This window comes from Tamandua tetradactyla, chromosome 1 (assembly GCF_023851605.1).
Source record: "Tamandua tetradactyla isolate mTamTet1 chromosome 1, mTamTet1.pri, whole genome shotgun sequence".
NCBI lineage: Eukaryota > Metazoa > Chordata > Mammalia > Pilosa > Myrmecophagidae > Tamandua > Tamandua tetradactyla.
This window is the reverse complement of record NC_135327.1, coordinates 98006842-98030421: the sequence shown is the minus strand read 5'-3', so window position 1 is coordinate 98030421 and position 23580 is coordinate 98006842. Positions and strand designations below refer to the sequence as shown.

Here is a 23580-nt window from a genome sequence, read left to right as displayed (position 1 = left end):
AAGCAATACTGCATCTTTTGTTTTTATGTGTCAATTCCTTATGAGCTTTGAGCCCCAACATGAAGTTTCAAGATGTAAATGGTGAACCCGGGAACAACACAAGCATCAGGTTGAATTATCCTTATGATTTGATTATAGTGTGCATCTTTGAAACAGAACATTTATCAGATGTCAATGTTTTGGACAGGTTTTAAACCACAGCTTTATTAAAGATTTTTTATTAAATAGGTTTTAGTTTGATCATAAAGCAGTCCTGCTTACTGAAATCTCATTTGTCCAGAAGCAGCATCACATATTTATTTATATTTAACATTCTGGGGTCAAACAATGGAAGGAAGGTGAGTGCTTGAATTATTACACTCTTTATAAGCAATGGTCACAATAAAGCATTATCTCTAAACTTGACTATCCATGGCTATGGTTTTCAAAAATATATTGGTCTGTCTGACTATTTTTATAGCTGGGAGAGAGGCTGTGTTGATTTTTGCCTCTGCCAGAAAAGGAAGGAAGAGATTTCTGTGATCTAAATTGGTGACTGGATTAAATAGAGAGAAGTAACTTCAAAATAAATTAACTGGAACCTTGCATTTACATTTGACCCAAAGTACATTTGCTTTTGATACGATCAACCCAAGGTCCTGTCAAAAGTCCTCGTAGTACTGGTCTAACCAAGACTAACTGTCAGTTAATAACATTGTCTAAGACTTAGGTTGTGTTAACGCCTTCTATTATGCAAGAACAAATCAATAAATTTCTGAAGAAAAACTGTCATGATTAACATCATTCAAAGATGTTGTCTTTACATGAGGAATAGGTGTAAGACAATGTGTAGTAAGGAAAAGGTTTTTTATACCCTTGCACGCTATTGCAAAGCAATAAAATAATGGCATCCTAAATTGTCATTTCTTTGATGATATTGCCAGTTCAATTCAACCTTTGAATTAATATGAACAGATTTTTAACAAGAAATAGATTTCAAATTATTAAATACTTGTTACCTATCTCACTGCAGCATTTTAGAAAAATTCAATATTGTCCGTCATCTTCAAAACACTGATTCAGCTACATAGAGCAGACAGGGAAAAAGGTATTTTTGTTTTCCCATTGGAGGGAAAAATATTCCAATGAGAAATACTAGAAGTATGAGATTTTAAATCAGAAAGGAGTAGTAAACCTCATTTAATCTGTTTCTAAAGAAGATGTACTGGGGGGAGGAGGTGGTACTTTTCAAAACAGGAAAAGGTGGGTCTTGCTTTGCAGGACTGAAGGAAAGGAAGGGAGAAGAAAATACCCCTTCTCTCTCGCTCTCTCTCTGTGGGCTCCATAGAGCTTGCCAAGCACACATCATCTGGGTGGGAGCTCCTTATTTTGGGGGCTGGCAGGAGGGTTGATAGCACTGTTCTCAGGCTCTTTGTGTACCTAGGAAGGGAGAGCACCCAAGGCGCACCCTATTTTTCAGAGGGACCCAGACACTGAGGCTGCAAGGCTCTAATTTCCCAACCCAGCTACAAATGGATCTAAATTTGGATGCAGTGTCAGGTAGGGAGCACATCAAGGATATGGCAAAACAGGAAAGTGATCTTGAATTTTCTTTCTTCCCATATATACCAGAAGGCCCATTACAAAGCTCCCTTAGCATAAGGGAAAGAATGGCAGAAGCATTTAAAAAGATGACCAAGATAATATTTTAATACTGTCACGTGTAAGTTAGTTAAATCAATGTCTGCCTATCAAAGTTCTAGAAATATGACTATTTTTCAATAAAAAGCACAGCACAGTTCTTTTTTCTGCCTACTAACATAATTATTTCACTGGGAATTATAAAAATAGGAGGGAATTTTTATAAATATATTTGTTAGGTAATAGAGATCCCTAAAATATGGGTCAGACATCAGTGACTTACTTTTATAACATGAACCAGATCTATCCCTTGATCTTAAAGCACAGAGTTGCACCCCTCTCCCCAGTTCCCCCACTAGCCAGACACTAATCTAGAATTAAATACATCTTGGCCAATGTGGCAAGCTGATGAATGTATTTCTTTCTCTCAATGCCCTCAAAGGGTAAGAAAATGTCTGGTCACTGTATAAGTTACGAGTAAAGGTGGAGCAATCATCACAAATATTCTACAAAGCACAGTGGCACAAAAAAGAATGAGTGACATGGACCAAAACTTTCATGATCTAAGCTGAAGGGCAGTTATACTCCATTTAGTTACTCAGGGACTTCAGTTTCTATTATTGTCTTGCTCCACCATCACCTGGGGTATTAGAATTGTCTACTAAATCAAAGCTGGGTCATAGACATATTCCTATTACAGCTAATAGAAAAGCAGGAAAAATTCAAGTCAAGACATCCTCTTTTAAGTAAATTTTGCATACATCATTTCTGCTCACATACTATTCATGAGCATTCAAGTCACATTAGTCATGTAAACACACCTAGCAGCAAGGGAGGCTGGGAAACGGGGTCTCCAGCAGAAGGACCACATGCCAGGGAGGCTAAGAAATGTAGTTCTACCAGGAGGACCATGTGACCAGGAAGAGAGAAGAGTAGGACACAATCATTGAGATTTGGTAGTCATTGCCCTACTCTAAGGTGTTTTTAGAAATATAAAAGACATTTTCCATATTACTGATAAAATTTCAATGAACTTACATGTGACTATCTCATAATTGTTCTCCAAAGATCAATGCAGTCTTCTATTTTTCCAGCTCCCCTAGTGTACTTTACCACTGTTATACCAAAAAAACAAAACGAAACAACAAAAACAACTAGAAAACAAAAAACCCTCAAACTAAGCAAATTTGAAGGCAGGAAGCCTTGTTTGAGTTTGATTTTCCTTAGATGAAAGGGTGATCTAGTAGAAAGAGCCCTGGGTGTACAGTCAGGGAATGAATATTTAGAACCAGCCCTGTTAACAATTCACTAAGAGACCCTGGGTAAGTCATTTAACTTACCTGCTACTTATCTGTAAAGTGAAGGGATTGGACCAGATTAAAAAAATCCTTTTGGCTATAAAGACCCCATTTAATCTTAAAAAGATGTCATGCTGAACTTTATACTAATGATGCCCAAGAATGGAGGTGGCTGATGGATGCACCGACTGAGAAGTAGATAGGTGAATGATGGTGTATACATATGATCGAATATTGTGCTGCTACAAAAAGGAGTGAAATTGTGAAGCATGAAACAGTGTGAATGAACCTGTGGGACATTTGGTGAGGCAAAATAAGCCAGAAACAAAAGAGCAAATATTGTATGGTCTCATTTAGAAAATACTTACAAGAAGCAGGGCCTAGATTCTAAGCTCTTGTTGCAGTCACATTTAGTCTGGAGGGGTAATTGTTATTTCTGGGTTTTAAGAGGCTGTTTTATGTATGTATAACATGGTATTTAGAGATAAGAATGAAACCTATCAGGTTGGGATTAAGGTAATTCAGAACACAGGCATTGCCTGTTTTTTAGAACTTCATCTACTCTTTGAAACCAAAGGAAGAAAGGTTTATGTTGTCCAGAACCTAAATTTGCTGTAGCACGTAATCTAATTCAACCCGTCTGGATAGATCGTTTAAACAATCCTGACACAGGGAGCCCAGAATAAGAATGAGGGCCTTTAATAGCTTAATGTAATGCCTGGACAAATCCCAGAGAATATTAAGCAGATAATCAAAAAGCATTGGCAAAGTCCTGTGAGGGATGGGAGAAAAAAATATGGAACTATTAAACTTTACCACTTGGGAAAACCCTGATACTGTATCAAACATTAGGGACACTCAAATCAATAAGCTAAGCCCTTGATCTTGAGGCTTGCTCTTGTGAATCTTATGTATGTAGTGGAGAATCTTAGACTACCTATAGGTATGCCTAAGAGTTACTTCTGGAGGACCTCTTTTGTTGCTCAGATGTGGCCTCTCTCTCTCTAAGCCCATCTCTGCAAGTGAAATCATTGCCCTTCCCCCTACATGGTACATGACATTCAGGGTGAAAGCCTCCTTGGCAGCATGGGAGATGACTCCCAGGGATGAGCCTAACCCTGGCACTGCGGGATCAACTTGCCATCCTAACCAAAAAGGAGAAAAGAAATGTAACAAATTAGGTATCAGTGACTGAGAGAGCTCACTCTTATGTAAGCCTCAGTTAGACATTGCTACCTATCATAGCTTGCCAACCCCCAACTAAACCATTCCTGCCAACTCTAAAGAACACCTAGGACAATACATAAGATTCTACAAAGGCTCCATGTGCTAGGGTAACTTTCCAGAAACCTACAACCTCCAGATGGATCCCTGGATCATACAAATTCTGAAATGCAGAAGAGCCATCCTCTTCAGAACCTTAACTAGTTCCATCCCCCTATCCCATCTTATTGACAGGCCCATTTAACATGAGAATTTAGAATGGGCATAGCCCAAATAACCCTAGAGAGTGGGAAAAAGATCAAAGGTGATGGTGGAGTTACACAGAGAAGGTAGGGTTTAACAAATGAGTATGATTGCTGAATCATTATATTGATATTTATTTTAGCCTCAGTATCTTAGAGCAGCTAGAAGTAAAAACATAAAATTGTGGAATTGTAACCCATACTAAACTCTGAAATCTGTTCTACAACTAATTGTTGCAATCTGCTTTGAAATTTATTGCTTTTTTGAACATGTTATTTTTCACACAAAAAAAGAAAAGTCAAATAAAAAGAAACACACGTTAAAAAAAAAAAAAAAGATTTAGATCCCCAAAGATATATTTCAGAAGTGGTAACAACAACAACAAAAATGTCGTGCACTCCCACATAATAAAATTTAGGTTATAATAATGTGTTGAATGATAAGGTGCATGATAAGAAATCACAAGAATTAAATTCGTATCACTTTTAAATAAATAGTACCTGTCTTATTTATTCAGCTTGTAGATCATGTTAGGTAGGCATATAGGTTTCAAGGATGTGGTGGCCTCAGGTTATGAACAACTGAAGTAGATGTTTATGAAAGTGCCTTGATACTTTGAAAGTCTTCAGTTTTGAGAACCTGCGCCAGTAGGCTTAGGTTTGACACTCAGGGTAGAATATAGGAGAGGCCTGCAGTGGGCAAGAACGTGCTCAGGTTTGCTCCACCCTGGGTCCCCAGAGCGCCATTCAAGATCTTCTACATGGGGCAACCCTGCCATCTAGCCTTGTAGTAAGCCTGAAGATGAAGAGTGTGGTTTAGCTATGTTAAGTCAAACAAAACGCCGCCTGCATTGAGTGTTGCAGGAGAAGATCCCTTTTCCATGGAGGACTTTTCAAAACGGAAAAAGCAGTTACCTGCAGGGGTTTTCTGAGAAAGCAAAATATACCCTACAGTGTGGCTGATAATCAACATTTGATGATAAATCTAGCTTCAGTTCAGTAGGGAGAGCTTATCAGAACGGACAAGCATACCATACTTATCAATGCATATCTGCTCCCCACTTTGTCAGATATTTCTGTGTAAGATGGAGACTTAAGGTCAGCCAGACAGAGCATTTCCTCATTTGCTTCCTCAATTGCTCTATATGGACTTCCCCCTTCCACTCCCTGGGTGGGGTTCCCTTCTACTTTCTTAATGGAATGCTGCCAGATTTATGAATGGCTCAGTAAGGGCTATGAAATCCTAAATTGCATGAAAAATTTTTCTTTTATCAGCTGCTTCACTTTACAGTGGAAATCATGGGGAAGAAGAGGAAGAAACATTATCACACTCAAAATTTGAAACCTCTTCAGAGGAAATAGCTTATCCCTTTCTCCACAAAGTTGTCCACTGATAAGGTTTTATCCCTTAATCCGTTCTTTTAATAGCGCAATTGAACTAAACCCGTTTGCCCCATTTCCATTTTTATTTTTCTGGAAGTATTTTTATCAAACTCTACAAAGGTTTAAACATTTCTTTTTCTTCTTTTTTTTTTGTGTGTGTGTGTGTGGGGGTGGTCCACACAAAATTTTACAGACGATAATTTCTGCATTTGTGAGCTTTCTTTTCTGGCCATTGTTTTTCGCCAAGTTTAATGTTCTGGGTCAAATGTTGTCAATCGCTGTTCTGAGGGAGCAGATTTAATTCTTCCATCAATTTCAGTCCACATTATTCTTATCCTATGCATTTGAACCATTTGTTGATTTTGTTTTTGGTATTTCTATAAAGTTTTCTTTTCTTTATTTTATCAAATTTTAGTGTCTTTAGCAAGAAGCAATCCTTTATTGAATTTTTTTGTCTATGTTACAGTGCAATTTTTTTTTGTCAGCATTACTGTAGTCATCATGAGTTGGGTAATTTTAGCACCAAGAGCAGGTTAAAACATAAGGTCAGGATGGATGGAAGAATTAATACACGGTGGATAAAATGGTGGGGTCCAAATATTAGGAGGGAAATGTCTTCCTCCATAGAGTATTACATGCTAAAGATTTCTGTCTCAAACCAGCAGGCAATATCCTGCTCAATGGGCTATATGGGAACTGCTCCCATTAAAGTCAGGAACAGGAAAATGATGCACACTTTCATTGTCCTTATTTCTCCTTCTTGTAAAACAGAGAATAATAAGTGTTGAATTGGTGTGGTAAGATCATGGGTTTGCAATGCCTGTGAGACATTGAAGTGGGAAAGGCAGGACACTGTTAGATATAAGGTCCTGGAACTTAGAAAAGATAACTGTGACAGAGATAAATATATGTATAGATAAGTAACATATATATACTATATATAGTAGGTATATATATATTATATAAATAATATATTACATATTATATTGTATTTACTATATATAAGTAATGCATATTATATGTATACATAATGAATGAAACCTTGAGAGTAGATGAGCTCACTTAGGAAAAGAGTGCAGACCGAGAAGAGAAGACGGCATAGGATGGAAACCTAAGGAATGTCAATATTTATGGCTAGATAGAGGAGAGGGAGCCAGAAAAGGGACCCTGAAGGCAGAACCAGAAAGACAGGAGACAAGCAAAACAAAATAGATATCACAGAGAAAAGGAAAAAGGATCTGAGGAAAAGAGTCAGTGGTGTTGAAAGTTCCCGAGATGTAAAGTAAGGTAAAGATTGAAAAGTGTTGTATGGATTTAGCATGAGAGCTCTAAAATTATCCACATACCTGGCCCAGGAATTCTAGTCTAGGAATACAACCTGAAAAAAGACTAAAGCTGGAATAACAGGTCTATGTAAAAGTGTTTGCTAGTGCTTTGCTTGTAACTGCAAAAAAAAAAAAAAAAAAAAAAAAGAAGAAGAAGAAGAAAGAAAGGAAAGAGAGAAAAGAAAACCCAAATGTCCAATTTCATAAGTACTGCTAAATCATTTTAGGCAGCAACTAAAATCCTGATTATGAAGGCTATTTAATGGTATATAAAAAAGACAGAAATATACCAAAATACCAATAGTAGTGTTTCTGAGTCTTGGTATTATAAATGATTTTGCATTTTTTCCTTTGTACTTTTCTGTGTTTTCTAAAATTTTCTATAATGAGCATATATAATTTTATAGCCGGGGAAAACATCATTTAGATAAGGTGTTTTCTTTTTTTTCTTTAAGTGGCTAGGGAGACATTCTTGCTGACTGGGCACAACGAACTTTAATTAGGTTCTTTCTGGCAGAATAAAAACAGAATACCAAGCCTTGGAGAGAAGGATTGAGTCCAAGAAATGACAGTCAAATTACACAGCACAACATTCCAGTGCTTACCTCCTAGGGATGGACAGCTGGGATCTTTTACGTATTTCTGTTCTACCTGTTCATCTCTTATTTCTCACCTTTGCCTTCTATGTGAAGAGCGTTTTACTAATTGGTCTGCAGGGTGCAAAGGGCAAGGCTTCCACAGTTTTATGTCCCACCAACTCCCACTTATAACTGAAATCTCCACTTATTTACCACCATTTCAAAATATAAACGAAAAAAGCTTTTTGGTAGCAAAATGCAGCAGTGTGAGTGAGAAAAGTTGCACTGGTCAAAGTTTATGTTCAAAAAGTACAATGTAAAGGTTTTCAGAATTGGAGGCAGGTGAGTGGGAAATGAGAAATGTTCTCCTATATTGTTACAGCATAATGATGAATTGCTTTTGCTTTTCCAAAACCAGGCTCCAGCTCCACTGTTCACCTCTATTATCTGCTGCTGGTCTCCAAAGGCATATTACCATATTAATTCATTGTGTTATGCAATTTGGTCAACTAAATGAGCTTACCTTATGCCCTCTTAATGGCATTTGCTTTTAATGTTGGCTTCATGGGATACATTTAACAAAACAGATGCGTCAAGGAAATGTATTTAAACTTAATTTGCTTTTACAGTGACTAGTGGTCTTTCTAATGATCCAGGTACCAAAAGAAAAAAAAAAGCGTTGTGGGGAACACACTGTGATAAAGGTAATGTTTAAATGCTACAGTTTCCCCAGTGCCCAGGCTGACCACAAGCCACATGTATTCTGGAAAGGAAGTCATGCACAACAAATACGCCATTACTAGATCTGAAGCATAATCCATTTCTTGTGGAAATGGTATAGTATTGGTTACTTAAAGGAATCGGCTGGCAGGAGAGTGAGACTGAGATTTAATTTGATGTCATAAGCACTGCCATCTCTCTGGCTTAGTGAGGCAGCCTGAAGAGGGAATGTATGATGAGAGTATGAATGGTGACTGATCCATGGTGTTAATTTGTACTTGGAATTCAGGTCTCACAGTATAGTAGAAATATGGGTATAGAGCCTTATATACTTAGACTGAAATTCTTGCCTCATTCTTTATTAGCTGAGTGATCATGGACAAGCCATTCACTGATTTAGACTTCAGTTTTCTAGTCTGTAAAATGGGGACAATAACATTTATACCTAGAGTTGTAAAGTCTACCAATAGTATAGGGGCAGTGCCTAGCAGGTAGTAGCCTTAATGAAGTCTCTGTCTGTCTGTCTATCTATCTATCTATCTATCTATCTATCTATCTATCTATCTATCTATCTATCTATCTGTCTGTCTGTCTGTCTGTCTGTCTGTCTGTCTGTCTGTCTGTCTATCTATCTATCTATCTATCTATCTATCTATCTATCTATCTATCTATCTATCTATCTATCTTGTGTGTATATATGCGTACATAAATACCTGCCTAATCTTTATATTATCAATTTACCTACCTCATAATAATCACTTGATTTCCATGGATTGCTAATCTGTCGCTAACCACATAAATTCCATACCTTTGCAGACTTGGTTTGACTCTACACATTTACAGTGGCCTGCCACAGAGAGGCCCAGCAAATCATTTCTCCCAACCTGGTGACCTAGATGGTCAGTGGGGCAGCCCCAGCAATTGGCCTGGTCTTATGGGCACCCCAGGTGACTCTGGCCTTACAACATCTGATCCAATGGCTACATACTGACAAAACTATGATGAGTGCTTGGAAAAATAACAAAGGTTAATACTTTTTTTTACTTGGATGATATGATAAATATTTTCCCACAGAAAACCATAAAATCCAAGATAGATTTCAGCACGTTTCTCCTGTATAGTGCTTAGTACAAACTATCTTTTTGTGCATGTGTGATTACAAAAGAAAAGCAACTTACATTTTTGACTTTTTTTTTTGCCCTTTATTTCCCCTCATACATAATACTCTAAGTTGTTTGCTTTACTCTCTGTCCCCAGATGGCTTAGTGCCTACCCTTGAACCTTTCCTATGCCAATCACTTGTCAACCAATATTTACATGTTACACATGCCAGGCTCGTTGCTATATGATGATGACAAAGCATAGTAGCTTTTCTCAAGGAGCTTACAAACTAGGAGAGAGCCATTTCTCCCTGTTAGAATTCTATTCTCCCTTTACTGTCATTCCAACTCTTATCCTGCTCTTAAGTACAGATAAATTTTTATCCCTTCAATACATTTCTGGGGGGAGTAAACTACTGAATTTCTTTGGAGGACAATTGAGCAATATCTAATGAAGTCAAAATGCATGTAGCATTTCACTTAAAAGTCTCATTGCAAGGTATTTATCCTTTGGATATAATTGCCTCTGCGCAAAGTAGAATATTTTACAAAGTATTCACTGAAGTTTTGTTTGTGCAGGAAAATATTGAAAATAATACAAATATCCATCAATAGTTAAATTATGGCATATCCATATGGTGGAAAAGTACACAGCCAATACAAACAGTGAGGAATCTCTGTATCTACTTATGTGTAGTGATCTCCAAGATATATTGTTAATGCAAAATAAAATATATAGAAGAGGGAAAAGAAGCAAAACAATTAAGGTATCGGTGGCTGAGAGAGTTCAAATAGAGTTGAGAGGCAACACTGGAGGTCACTCTTATGCAAGCTTCAGTTAGACATTGATATGAAAACTTGCCAAACCCCAACCCAAACCATCCCTGCCAATCCTAAAGAATACTTAGGGCATTATGTAAAATTCTACAAAGATTCTATTTACTAGGGTAACTTTCCAGAAACCTAAAACCTCCAAATGGGTCCCTGGACAAAATAGGTCCTGAAATGCAGAGGGGCCAGCCTCTCTAGAACATCAACTAGTTCCATTCTCCACCTCATATTATCAACAGCCCCTTTCAACAAGAAAAAGTTAAAATGGGCATAGCCCAAAATAAAGAGTGAGAGAAAGATCAAAGGTGATGGTGGAATTATACAGAGAAGGTTGGGTTTAACAAATGAGTACGAGTGCTAAATCAGTATATTGATATTTCTTTTAGTCTCTAGTATTTTAGAGCAGTTAGAAATAAAAACCTAAAATTGTGGAATTGTAACCCATACCAAACTCTGAAATTTATTCTACAACTAATTGTTGCAATGTACTTTGAAATTTATTGCTTTTTTGTACATTTGTTATTTTTCACAAAAAAAGAAAAAAGAAGAATGTAAAAGAGAAGATAGGATTTAATAAATGAATATGACTGCTGAATCAATATATTGATATTTCTGTTGGTCTCCATTCTCTTGGAGCAGCCAGAAGAAAAAATGAAAAAAACATGGAACTGTAACCCATACCAAACTTTAAAATATATCCTATAACTACTTGTTAAAATGTACTTGGAAATTTATTGCTTCTTGTATATAAGTTACTTTTCATAATAAAAAAAGTTTAAAAATGTATAGAAAATATATAGAGGGACACAAGTTGTCTAAGGAAAAAATAAACAAATATATATATTTATAAATGCATAGAAAATCTCTGGGAGGATCCAGAAGAAACTGTGGTTGCCTCTCGGAAGGAGGGCTGGAAATTATGGGGCAAGAGAGGGATGAAGAAGAGTTACTTTTCACTCAATACCCCTTTGTACCTTTTGACTTTTATGCCTTGTGCATTTATTACCTATTCAAAATAATAAATTCAATATAATTGTAAAAAGTTCTGACTTCGGAAAAAAATACTTTTTTGACCTCTTCATTGTAGGGACCTCTTCCTTTCGTTGTAGGTATGGTGGCAGTTTGTATTGGGATCTGCAATTTCCTGCCATGAGATATCTCTTGTGCCATTAAAATATTTTAAATTGTAAGTGTATTACTATTAAATGGGGGGGGGAGGTCCACACAGTATCATTTGAATGGAGTTCAGCATGCACAGGGTCACTTCTGAAGAACCATTCATGGAAGACAAGCAGGCAGTGGTTGGTGGAAGAGATATTCCTTACCAGAAAGTGGGAAGCAGTTTCCGTGACTGCTGAGCATGCTGAGTGCCCACGGCTCCCTCACAGGCCGTGTGTAGTCACAGGGTGGCCTACGCTTCAACATGGAAGGCAGCAGAATTTCTCTTCGGAAAAAAGGAATCATATTCATTCCTTTCCTGGGTAACTGTTTTCAGTCAGGAAAATACCTTGATAAACTGCATCACAGATGTAGATGGTGGCATGAGGGCATGGGTTGGAAGGACCTTACAAAGAACTAGTTCAACAGCTCTACATAGGAAATGAGTATGAATTTGGAATGAGAAAAGAGTAAAGGAGAAAGGCAGCAGACAAGGGAAAGGAAGAGGCCTGGGGCTGACCAGCTTTGGCTTTGTAGGACCCTGAAACTTACAGAGGAAAGCAGCCAATGAAAACTTCTTAGTGCTGGGATAATTGGGGGATTCTTAGCAGCAGCAATAACTGTCACTATATTTTAAATTGTTTTTGTTCCTGTGAGGTAAGTGCCATTTGTCTCCTCAAATATTCAGTATAGTGCACTGCAGTACACCTAATGCCTGTGTCAGCAGACTTTGGGGGAAATCCAGGAAAAGGATTGGCTTTCATGGCTAGATTAGTGAGCAAGGATAGTAAGAACAGCAGTGGGAGATGGTGAGGGAGGGCCCATCTGCAGAAGAAACTCTTAGGAATCCATGAGGACCAGCCCCTGGGAAATCACAGGCAGCTTATGGACTTTGCAAGACAGATGATAGAAGACTCAGGACAATTTTATCCAAATCTCAAAGGATAGAATGACTTCATCTAATGGGCATGCTTCCAGGTGAAAAAGAAAAGAAAAATTCAGTGACCTGGAGGCATCTCTGAGACCTTTGATAATTAGAAACATCCAGGCACTGGGCCACCTTTTCCACTTTCCACAGCCACATCAAGTATTGTAGGCAGCACCTGGGATCCTGTCACTGCCTCTGGCTAGGACTGTGCTTCACCAGACAGAGAGTTCTGTGACATTCTCCATCTTTGATACCTGCCTATCACACAATCTGCTGCAGAGAACAAAAATAAATTTGTTGTGAAATGGTCTTTGCTGTTGCCACAGCATTTCTTTCGTAGACTACAACATTTAGTTTCAAATTCTCAGATGAGCGTCCACTACTATTTATAGAAGTTTGCAAAGCAGACGCTGGCATCTGCATACACATTTTGCTGAATTAAGTATTTGAACTGCTCAATATAGTTTAAGATTCAACCATCAATAAAAAATATGTTTCTAGTTCTTCCATTGCTCTCTCTATATTTCCCCAGAGTCTGTTCTGGGGAACAAGGCCTTGATCTAACTACAGTCTATAAATGCCAGCCCTACTCTCACTTTCAATAATGCCACTCAGTCAAGAATCCCAAAGCATTTTTTAATAACAGCCTCATTAATCCTCATAACACTCCTTCATTTGACACATGTAACTCTCACTACATGATATGTTGGTACTTACTCTGGATTTAATTTAACAGGTTTTTCCCTGTTGTGGGTAGTCATTTACATTGACCTCATTTTAGTTGAGTTATCGCTCAGATTTGAGCAAGTTTGAATGGCCTCATCCCAAAATGACACCTTCTGGCAGATAGAGGAAAACCATCTAAAGAAGCAATTATTAGTTTTTTTTTTAGAGAGAGGTTTCAGCCACAAATGGCCCTATAAATAAACAACTGGGATTTAATCATGGGCTAAGAGAGTGAGACTTTGCCATTTTATAAAACTGTGAAACTGAATGAATTTCAGAATTCATGGGAGGGAGCGAACAAAGTCTTTAGCGGAGACTGGGAGACCCTGGGTAGAGAGAGCTTGATGTCTTGTTTTATCAAAGGAGCTTGCTCTTCACGTTTCCTCTCTCTGTACTGGCCCTCTGTGATCTCTGTTCTTTCTGTGGTCAGGTATCAAGATGGTTTTCTTGAGTCATCAAAGCCTACACAGACGCAGCAGAGCCCCGAGCCAGGAGTGGTGCTGATGTCAGGGCCAAGAAAGTGTGGCTCATAGGAGGGGTTTTGGAAATGGGCTGATGTATCTATCGAGTGAAGAAAACAGATGAGACAAGCCCAAGCAGGACAGACATATAAGCCAAGTTTGGTGGGCAAACGGGAGGTCAGAGTCTGAAATTGGCAAGGAGGCAGCACTTTGCAACTGGACCAAATGTGGAAACTTTAGGTAAATTTTCATAAGCAGTGTTGTTTTGTGTCTGTGCCTCTGCATGATGGATGAGTGGATATCCCTTCATCACTTTTGAAGGAATGGCCCTCCGGAACAGATATCTCATAAGCTGACTCTTGTCACTTCCACTGCCAACTCTAATCTCAACTCTCTAGCCTCAGCTTCTGCCTCCTCCTGGAGCACTGATCCTCAACCTTGTCAGAACCAATGCCTCTGTATATAACAAATATTTTGTAGCATATTTTTCAATTGTCACAAAATTCATAAACAATATAAATGAACTGTGCACATGGTAAAAATAAAATGCCTTAAATGTATTATTAAAAAAAAGTAAAAAAAAAAAAAAAAAAACAGAAAGAGAAAAGTAATTAATAATCCAATGTGTATTTCCATCTGCAAATCCCTAGGCACAACTATACCAGAAGACTAAATCAAACAGTCTTATGCCTGCACCTTATCCAAAAAACCACAGGGCTAGACAACTACAAGGCCAGGTCATACAAGTGCACTGTCCTGGCAACTCTAATATCCCAAATAGTGTTGCCATTAGTACTGTGACTTTATGAAATGGTAAACAATTCTTGGTCAAACTTTTAACCAAGCAACATATAATCTTATACTGTAATTTTAGTCCTAGAAGTTTGTGCATCTTAGAACATACAAAAGTGCTTCGTGTTTGAATATAGAACAGATTCTAGGGTCCGATCATTGATTTTTTTTTTTTCTGATATGAGTGGTTGTCTGGTCACAGAACTTCTTGATACTCTTACAAACTATCGAGATCCCCTATGAGATTCTGTTTATGTGAGTTATACTGATTGATACTTACTATATTAAAAATTAAAGCTGATGAAATGTTAAAATATTTGCTTATTGACTTATTTAATATAATAATAAATCCATTACATGTTAATGTAAATGACATTTTTATTAAAAATAATTACATTTTCCAAAACAAAGAATAATTTGGTGAGGAGAATGGTGTCATTTTACATTTTTGCAAGTCTCTTTAATGTCTGACTTAATAAAAGACAACTTGATTGTCATTTCATCTTCTCTATTTTATCTGTCATGACATGTTCTTTTGTTTGAAGTATATGAAGAGAATCTAGCTATACCCAGATATATAGTTAGAAAATGTAAGAGTATTTTAGTAGACTTTTCAGATAATTGTGGGTATTCTTTTTTGATAAGACACAAAACTCAAGTGGTAGTTTCTTTCCTTTTTTTAAATGAAATTTCATTGAGATATATTATATATTCACATACCGTATAGTCATTCAAAGTGTATAATCAGTTGTTCACAGTATCATCATACAGCTGGCATTCATCATCACAATTGATCTTTGAACTATTTCATTACTCCAAAGAAAAGAATAAAAGTAAAAAAGAACACCTGAAACATCCTATACCGCTTCTATTATTTATTTATTTATTTATTGGTTATCTTTATTTTCTTACTCATCTTCCCATATACTTGATAAAGGAAGTGTCAATCACAAGGTTTTTACAATCACATGGTCACAGCATAAAGCTACATAGTTATAGAATCATCTTCATGAATCAAGTCTATTGTATTACAGGTCAACATTGCAGGCATTTCCCTCTAGCTACTCCAATACACCGAAAACTGAAAAAGGAATCTATAGTCTGCATAACAATAACTTCCAGAATGATCTCTCAACTCAATTTGAAATCTCTCAGCCACTGATGAAACTTTACTTAGTTTCATTTGTCTTCCCCTTTTTGGTCAAGAAGGCTTTCTCAATTCCATGATGCCAAGGCCAGGCTTATCCCAGGAATCATGGTCTGACATTGCCAGGGAGATTTATACCCCTGGGAGTCATGTCCCCATGTGGCTTTGCTTCTTCTTGGCAGGAATAAGTTTCATAAGTGCAAGTCCCAAGATTGAGAGCTTGGGCCATTGAATTGGCAGTCTCTAACACCTGCAAGAATATCAGATCTTCCCCAGGTGGGGAAATTTAGTGGTAGTTTCTTAAAGATTAGTTGCAATGTGGAATCTGAAATCATATTTTCTTAGTTTTCTAGGTGGCTCAAAGAAAATATCATGTAATGGGTTAGCTTAAACAATGGGAATTCATTCTCTCATGTTTTTGAGGTGGGGAGAATGTCCAAACCAAGGTACCATCAAGGTGATACTTTCTTCCAGAAGACCAACTGTCAGCTATCCTTGGCTCCTCGGTCATATGGCAATGTACACAGTGACATCTGCTGGTCTCTCACTCTCTTCCGGGTGTTGTTGATTTCTGCTTCTTGCTTCTATGGTTTTCTCTCTCTTTTTCTGGAAATCTTTTTCTTATAAAGGACTACAGTAAATAAGATGAAAAGACCCATCCTGGTTGAGGTGGCCCACACCTTAACTGAAGTAATCTCATCAAAAGGTCCTACTTATAATGGGTTTGGATCGTAGGAATGGATTAGGTTTAAGAACATGTTTTTCTGGGGCACATACAGCTTCAAACTATCACAAATACCAATGAATTATTTTCTTGTATTCTGTTACATTAAAATCCATTGGTTTTTCTTGTACTTGGGATGGATCTTTTATCTGCACATGATTTCAAAACACCATGGATTGGTCATTTGGAAAATAGTGGTTCAATGAGTTATACAAACTTTCCAAATGTTGATACACTTTATGATACAATACCAATAAATAACATTTGTAAATATCACCTCTGAGCTCATCAGAAAAATCTTGAAGTATTGAAAAGTCATCAAGCTCACAGTGTTGGGTACAAATTTTCCAAAATGTTTTATTTTGTTTGAATTTTATTATTAGAAACAAACAACTGTTTTCTTGAAAATGATATAGTCACTTGGTTCATTTTTGAGAAAATACCTGCAAGATCTGAAAAATCAGTTGGTCTGCAAGTTGTTCTTTCAAGTGAAAATGGTATTCCATGAGAAAAAAAAAGCAACTAGTTCATCTGAAACAAAATTGTGCCAACTGCTTTTCCTTGAGATAACCATTGTATTTTGATGTGTAGCATTTTGTCAAATAGAATGCAAAGAGGTTTGTACTTGAGGTCAAGTTTTAATGAAATCAATAATATTTATTGCTTTGTTGAGGACATTCTTAAGTGAAAATAAATAAATATTTATTTATATTTCTTTCTTTATTTAAACTGTGTGTACATGATATTGAAGAATACATTTACCAATAGAGCAATACAGTTGAGTGCCACTGCGTTGATGTGTGTTAAAACGCCATCAGTTTACCTATCACTGCTTTTATCCCATCACTGCAAACATCAATTCAGTGAAAAGGCAAATACGTCATGAAATGGTTTTGACTTCAAGTTCCCCCTGAAAGGGTCTCAGGGACCTCCATGGGTCCACAGACCACACTTTTATAAGTAAGGCCCTACATGAAAATCTGGGTGGGGGGTGAGGCATGCAAACGTCAGGCAGGACAATGCAGTGATGGGTTTATGCTGCATACATTGCAGGGGCCTCTGCTGCCTCAGGTTTCCATCCGCAAGTGTTGGCTGTGCCCTCCAGTCACTTTGCTCATCAAAAATGTCCTCACAAGGGCGGTTCCTCAGGAAGCTAAATACAGAGTTGCTTTATGACCAGGCAATCCTGCTACTTGGGATGTTCTGAGAAGATCTGAAATCAGAGACTTGAACAGACATTTTCACACTGATATTCATAGCGGCATTATCCGTAACTGCCAAAAGATGGAAACAACCCAAATGCCCATCAACAGATGAGTGGATAAACAAAATGTGATGTATACATACGATGGACTATTATTCATCAGAGAGAAGGAATGAGGTCCCAAAGCACGTGACCACATGGATAAGCCTTGAAGACATTATGATGAGTGAAATAAGTCAGACACAAAAGGACAGACATTTTACGATTTCACTGATATGAACTAACTATAACATGCAAAGTCATAGACATCAAATATAGCTTATCAGGATATAGAATGAGGATAAAGAATGAGGAACGGTTGATTGATATGTTTAACGAGGGTGAATTGAAATGTTTGGAAATGGATAGAAGTGGTGGTAGCATATGACTGTGAGAACAATGAACAGTGCTGAGTGGTGGCTGAGTGTGGTAGCAAAGGGAAGTTTAGAGTCATATATGTCACCAGAAGAAAGTTTGGAGGTTAAAATACGAGAATGTATAACATAGTGAATCTTGTGGTGGACAGTATTCATGAGTGACTGTGTAATATAGCAAAGTTCTTTCATGAAGTAGAGCAGATGTATGACCGTATTATCAGGAGTTAATAATAGAGAGGTATATAGGGAAAATACTGCAAACTATTCACTGTAGTTAACAGTAGGATTTTAATGCTCTGTTCTTCATCAGCAGTAACACATTGTTATCAACAATGTGGATAAATCATGGCAGGGGCGGTATGAAGTATGGGAGGATTAGGGTTTTCTTTTTATTTCTTTTTTTGGAATAATGAAAATGTTCTAAATTTGATCCTGGGGCTATATGTAGAGCCATGTGGTGATACTGTGAACCAGTGTTTGCATACTTCAGAGGGTTTCTTGGCTGTGTGAATATATCTCAATAAAATCGCACTAAAGAAAAAAATCTCCCCACAAATTTCCAGAATACCCTTTAGAGGCTGGTGCTCATACTTTGAGAACTACTTCTGTAGAGGTCTTAATCTGCCTTTGCACCTTGCCCAGGAAACTTTCCATGTGAATCCCAACCTGCGCTCAACATGCATAGACCAAACTCATCATTCCTGATGAGATACAGGGCATGTTAGAGCTGGAAGGCCCTAGGGTTCTCTTATGACCGCACTTCACCAATGGGGAAACTGAGGCACAAGAGGGCTCAGTGACTTGGAGGTGTTAATAAGTATTACGACCACCATTATTGAATAATGGTTCATTCTATTATGTTTCAGGTATTTTATACAGTTTCTTATTTAATTTAAAGCTATTTCCAGCCTGGTTTTATAGAACTGAAAAAAGAGAATCAGAGAGGAAATGGCTTTTCAGAACTTACACAACTAATAAGGGGCAGAATAAGGCCTTGAATCCAGATCTCTTAATTCCAAAAGTAGTCTTCTTCCCCACCATAACCGACCCTCCCTTTTCCTGGTTTCACTGTTCATATCCATTAGGTGTCATGGCCTTCAGATCCTGCCTTTCATTAAATTCTCCATCACATTTTCAAGGCCATGCATGCTGACTCTGCTCTATTCTTCCTTCCATCCACATCATGTTTTCATCATGCTAAGGTCAAAGAGCAGCACAGGACACCAGACAGGAGAGAATCAGCGTCCACATACCTGCAGAAGACAGAGGGATCTGAGGACTTGTGTTCTGTGATGAAGGAAAAAAGGCTGCTGTAGGCGTTTCCATTCCTTTTAATCTTGTCAACAGTTCTATGAAGTCAGCACCATCACTTCCTTTTAGAATAAAGAAATTGAGACTTAGGGCTCGCAAGTGGCTGGCACAAGATCACTTGGCCCACAGGAGGTAAACGTGAATTTGAACACACACCTCCTCAGCTTCGCGTCTCCAAAGCCCTCTTCCAGCCACATATTCCTGCAGGAAGGTAGCTGGGGTGATATTCAGGAAAGTGTTAGGATTCCCAGAAAAGGATATTAACTGGCAAAAAAATATTTCGTAGCCTTTTCTCCCTCTTCTATTTCCTCACATTTTTACAAGAGAATCTAGAAAGTTTATCACATGGAAATTGGTGCTCAGAGAAGTAGAAGGACTAAAGTCACAAAGATGCTCTGATTCCCAGCATGACATCAACAGGGCAAGCAGCGGACCACACACTAACTTTTCAAACATGCTTCCGTGTCTAAAAAATGGGCGGTAAAAGCCTATTTGAAAAACAACAAAAAATAAATGCAAATATGAGCATATAGACAATGGTTTTGCCTCTGGAAAAACAGATATAATAAAGGCTACATTAATCCAATATCTCAAATATTCACGGGTCTAAGCTTGTGCCGGGCACTGTAGCTAAAATGCAGATTCCCGGGCTCTACCTTTAGAGGTTAAGGCTTAGCCCATGATTTTACAAAGTTCCCTGATGAAAATCATCTGATGCCATTTGCTAAACAGTGTTAGTCCTCTGCCCGGATATGGTGTGCCTCAGTTGGGTTGGAGAATCTGAATTTCAGCATCTCAGGTGATTCTGAATTTCTGACACAAGTGGTCCTGGAGCGAAATGTTGATGGAGCCCATGAATTGACCTCATTCATTTTCCTCTTCCATTACTTCCCTACCTCTGAATGTCTGAACCATTTTCAGTATGTAGACGTGGATTAATAGGATCCATTGGAAAAACCAAGAGATGGCTACGTCCAAAGATGAGGAAGGCCTGGAAGACAGCTGGGAGAAATGTAAAACCCTCTTGGCTTTGTTTCAGAAGTCTTTTAAAAAAATCTTTTAACTATTTTTCAGAAAGAATTGTTTCAAGGCCTAGAGGGGAGCAGGAGTCTACTCTCATCCTCAGCTCTGGTTATGGGACATGTTGCTTAGGAATGCGTGGAATTTATAACTAGAAAAATGCCAGAAAGCCAGGAATTTAAATCCCCTCTGACTTATGCCTCAGTTGCAAAAAACTTGAGAGTTGTGGAAATGCTAAATGTTTGAGTGGAGCTCTGAAGTGTGAGGGGTGTCCTGCCTCTCAGCTGATTATTATTAACCATTTCTGAGCCCAAAGCTGTAGTGGCTTTCAGTTGAAACCATTAAACTTGGTCCATTGCTGCTTTGTGAGGTGTTGTAAATTCCACGATTAAAAAAAAAAGTTATAATAGGAACCTGCTCTAACTTTGGTTAGCCAACGTTTCTGAGACTGGTTACTTGAGTGATAGAGGCTTAAGTATCTTCCATCTGCGCCCACATATCTGGGCTGCTTTCTCATTGAACGCTGAAAAAATGCGATAATCTTTACCACAGATGAATTCTTTGTCAAAGAAAAGACAAATGCAAACACACTCATTTGTTGTCTGGCTTTGTGGCTGCTTATTATGGACCCAGGAGCATTTGATGCAGAACATTGGATCCTCTTCCCCCCACATGGTTACTGTAAGTGATTTAAATCAATCCCTTTTATGCAGCCTTTGGTACAGGAAGCACAATATGTAGTGACTAAATATGCCATTTAAATTCTTCTCAGGCAAAGGTTAAAAGAGAGGCGGGGGGAGAAGCGGGGAAGGCAGGGCTTGCCAAGGTAGTTGTATTCAAATATTTTTAATAGTTTTCTAAGATACACGTTTCTTTTTCCAAAGTAAATGCATTCATGCCTAAGAAAGAAAACAAACAGGGAAAATGTTAGCTCTTGTACTGGCGAGCTCATGAGAAATGCCAAAAGAGTTGTTTGTGCACAGCTTCAAATATCAGGGTCTCTTTATTGTTGAGCTTTGATGCTCAGAATCAGGCGGAACGTTTCCATGACAACTGATAGATGTTATGTTTATTTACCGAGTGGCAGGGAATGTCAGCGTCAGCAACTGACATTTTAGTTTCTTTCTCCTATTTTTCTCCTGTTAAAGATCTCTTCTAGTCAATGAAAATGGCAATAGCATCTTCCATTTTATTTGTCAGAGATTCTGTGGCAAAGCAAACAGCAGTTTAATTTGATTCAGTTACTTCATGGAGCATTCTTTAAAGGCCCATTGCTTTGTGGGCCTTGGAGAGTGTTTATAGTGGACAGTTGCTGGTGAGGAGATGATTTGCAAAGTGAAAGGCAAATTTCAGATCTTAGGCCCTTGAAAATGATCTAACAACTGCATTTCCGGTTGTCTCAATTACATAGGTCTCATTAATGTCCTCTAAATTTCATGTGACCTTGTTTGTTCTCCTACTGATATATTCATAAAAAGGGTCTATTAAGAGTTGTAACCAGACCACAACCTCAGCAAAGATGGGAGATGCGCCTGCAGGGGGGTTGGGACAATTCCTCACTGGTTATAAATAACGATATATTCCACTCTGTTATCTGTCTGTAACTTTTCTGCCCTCTAAATTATCTGCGGTCAATTTTTAATGCTGAACTGGCTTCCTCCTACTATCCAGCTGGTGTGTGCTCAAGGGATATAAACCGATGTTAGCATTTGCTTTAAGAAAACACAATTAGGCAGGCAATCTGCTGTTGGGGGGAAGGGCGTATAGCCATATCGTGCATACTAAAGCAGGGAGCTAGCTTTTTCCTTGGTCCCTGTTTTGTATTATCTGTGCTGCTGTTCTCATTAACTTGAACAATTGAGACTTGAGACTCTTTTGGCTTTTGAGAAAAACTTTCCATGAGTTTTACAAAACAGTCAATGTGTGTCTTTTAGGAGGTGCTCAAAATATTACTGCCCGAAACATCCTTCCCTGATTTCCTAGGGTCTTAGGTAGAAATGAGCTTCTACCATAGAAGTTCTGTCACTGCCTTAAGCTCATCAGTTGCAAGCCTGTTTTTAGATAGTGGGCAACTTGAAGGCAGGATTGCGTCTTAGTAATCTTCATATCTGCAGCATTGAACAAGTTTTGGGCACAGCAGACACTCAGGAAATCTTTGTGGAATAAATGAGTAATAAATGAGTGAATTATAGCAATACAGTTTTGCCATCATCTCTGCCCCGGGGCAAATTGGTCACCCCTTCCTCTGGTCACACTGCCTTGGTTGTACCCCTCACAGGCTGTTTGTTTCTAGTGCTGTTAAATGAATACACTGATTGTTGTTTATCTAAGGAAGAGAAAGCCAAATTCTCTCAAGGCTTGTGTTTTCTGTCACTAGTTAGTCCTGACATCTTAGGGTTTCAGTGATCTCACCTCTAAAAAATCTGCATGGACCAGATCAATTTTTCCCAAATTGTAGTTCTGTGGGACACCAGTGTCTCCAAGACGTTAGTAGTTCCTCTGAAACAAATGATTGAAAAGTTTTGGGAGCCACCTTGTAAAACAAAATTAAATGGGAATTCTTGGAGTTGCATGATTAAGCATAGACCAAGTCTGAAAGAGGTCTTAGAGAAGTTGTTACTTCTGCTCTGCAGTGTCACATATGACTTCCCATTAAGGAACCCTACCAGAATGCAAAAGTATGATTTTTCCCAACTTTATTTGATGATTGTACCACTTTACTGAGGGACAACTCTAAACATCCCTGAGACTCTAGGGCCCTAGAACAGTGGTCCTTTCCCAAGGATAAAACAAGTTTATGCAGATGTGACTACTGGGTCTTGTATTTTTTTTTTTTAACATTTTTTTTATTGTGAAATATAACATTGATGCAGAAAAGTGATAAATTTCAAAGTACAATTTAACAAGTAGTTATAAAGCAAATTTCAAAGTATGGTATGGGTTACAGTTCCACAATTTCAGGAATTTCCTTCTAGCTATTCTCATACACTAGCGACCAACAAGAAATATCAATATAGTGATTCAGTAGTCACAATCATTTGTTAGATCCTATCTGCTCTATTACATCTCCTCCCTCTCACTTGATCCTTCTCCCAATCTTCAGGGATACTTGGGCAATGACCATTCTAACTTCTTTATGTTACAGGGTAGGGAGATGCAACTAGTTGATGTTCTTTGAGAGACTGGGTTTCAGGGCTTGTTCAGCATTGGGACAATTTGGAAGTTTAAGTTTCTGAAAAATAAATTTTGTGAGTGAAACTTTTATAGAGCATCAGATAGAGCTCTGGGTGTTCTTTAGGGTTTTTAGGAATACTGTTGGTTGGGGCTTGGTATACCATGACAATTAGCAATGTGTAATTGAAGTTTGCATAA

General features: G+C 38.0%; 1 long non-coding RNA gene across 4 annotated transcripts in view; it reads left to right on the top strand.

The window, feature by feature from the left end:
* The window catches only part of LOC143685525 (uncharacterized), a 113358-nt gene that overhangs the window by 68785 nt on the left and 20993 nt on the right, over nt 1–23580 (top strand). The window contains exon 1 of one of the 4 annotated variants that reach the window (XR_013176713.1): nt 20693–20889. The exons of the other annotated variants lie outside the window; for them this stretch is intronic. This is a non-coding gene — a long non-coding RNA (uncharacterized LOC143685525). Of the gene's footprint in view, nt 1–20692; nt 20890–23580 lie in introns of those variants that run through there. 4 annotated transcript variants of the gene reach the window in all.